The sequence below is a fragment of the Gigantopelta aegis genome, chromosome 3 (genome assembly GCF_016097555.1).
Source record: "Gigantopelta aegis isolate Gae_Host chromosome 3, Gae_host_genome, whole genome shotgun sequence".
NCBI classification, from domain to species: domain Eukaryota; kingdom Metazoa; phylum Mollusca; class Gastropoda; order Neomphalida; family Peltospiridae; genus Gigantopelta; species Gigantopelta aegis.
In genome coordinates this window covers 38366410-38368663 of record NC_054701.1, presented here as the reverse complement: position 1 = coordinate 38368663, position 2254 = coordinate 38366410, and positions in this window count along the sequence as shown.

Here is a 2254-nt window from a genome sequence, read left to right as displayed (position 1 = left end):
AGTCCTAGATTCACAACATATGTCCTGGGTCGTATTATTAAAACCCAGACCATTTCTGCTTTCTTCAGTAAGAATGCATCAATTGTAGCTCGTTTTGGTCTCCAACATACGCTGGAGATCATTTTTGAAACTTGTAGTTGGTTGCTTCACGACGATAAACACATTCAAAATTGAATGCTCTGTAATGTGCAAATTATTGTGAAACGGATTGCTCTGTGATGCATACGTTAACTGCAAGCGCAAGGGCCGTATTAAAGTTTTAATAGGAAGAGATGCTTAAATCGATGTTAAACCAGCCCCAAGTTCAGCCAGTAAACGTTTCCCTAACGTTGACAAACTATTTGATTGGTTCCCGACGTGGCCATTTAGTTTAACGTGAAGCGCATAAACCAGTCTAGTGAACAAATTTCTGCTCGGTCTGGCTGAACGCAGCCCTGGTTTTGAAGGATATGGCCACAGACCACAATTAATTTCGCTATATGTTTCTATACAGCCTTAGTGGCTATAACATTTGTATTAATATCAGCAGGCCCGTGGATTGTTGTATGTACCTTTGCCTGCCTAGGGGACACATACCCTAGAAAGGACAACCCCTGTTGTCCAGCTCTTTCTCCCAGGATATTGGTTTAAACAAACAAACCCACTAAATCTGGCCGGAGTACACCCATTTTAAACAAAAAGCACTACTTTTGCATGGGCCAGAATGACCACAAACAAGTATTCAAAGTCAACAAGTTACACATATTTACAAACTACATGCTCTCCCCTGTCAACGTCGGTCAAATAGTTGCCACTTAATAGCTGTCTGTCATCAGATAATCACAGTCAAACAGCAGACTACTTGCGTGGACAAATTTCCGAATATTTCCAGGAATATAACTGTAATCTGAGGCCATATTCGTGTCTATTAAATACCATTTATCTTTCATCACGTTGTTAAAAAACAAGGTGCTTTGCCTCGTTGGATATGTTTTGTAAGATAAATGGTATATAAGATTCTAACGGTGACTCATGTGTAATATTATCTCTTTCCACGTGATTTATTTTAAATGTTCTAATATTAGAAAGTTCTATATACTCGAGTTTGGTGTTTTAATAAAATATAAAATAGACGCCCCTAAATACTTGTATATTTAAAAAGAAGGAAGGAAATTGTTTATTTAACCACGCACTCAACACATATATGGCGTCGGACATATGGTTAAGTATCACACAGATATTGAGGGAGGAAACTCGCTGTCGCCACTTCATGGGCTATTCTTTTCGATAGGCAGCAAGGGATCTTTTATATGCAATACCCCATAGGATGGCATTCACCACGGCCTTTGATGTACCAGTCGTGGTGCACTGGCTGGGTGTATATTTAAAATGTTAGAAATAAGATCAACTGATCAACAAGTATTTATGTGTGTCTTTATGTGCTTATTCCAGTCAGTGCACCACGACTGGTATATTAAATGCCGTGGTATATTCTAACCTATCAAAATTCCTTGCTGCTAATGGAAAAATGTAGTGGGTTTTTTTTCTAAGACTAAACATCAAAATTATCAAATGTTTAACATCCAATAACTGATTATTAATCAGTGTGTTTAGTGGTGTCGTTAAACAAGACAAACTTTTTTCTTCTTTTTTTAAATTTATGTGTGTGTATGTATGTGTATGTATATTATACATATGTACATTTTCCAGATCGGGTCGGTATTACTGGTTTGGACTGAACGATCATGAAAACGAAGGCGTATATGTATGGACGGATAGCACTCCAGTGAAAACGTTTTATTGGCGATCAAACCAGCCCAATGGCGGTCTGGCTCAAAACTGCATAATGTATGATGATGATACGAAACAGTGGCGTGACAAGAGATGCACCAAACTCTACTACTTCATATGCCAACTCAACATATGTGAGTGCAAGATACCAGGGCCGTACCCTCCGGCGGGGGCGGGGAGGGGGGGGGGGGGGTGTCATTGCCCCTCTGAGAATCTCACCTTTTTTTTTACTCCGGAAAATAGCATACACATCTCAAGGTTTAATTTGTATAGTGTTTCATTTGTTTATAAAAATTAGTGCCCCCTCTCCCCCCCCCCCCCCCCACCACCCTAGGATTTTAACCAGGGTACGGCCCTAAAGACTGTGTTTGTTACTAGAGGATGGGAAATGGCCCAATGGAAAAGCGATCGCCCGATACGCGGTCGTTCTATGATCGATCGATATCAGTGGGCTGTTTCTCGTTCTAGTCAGTGCACCACGACT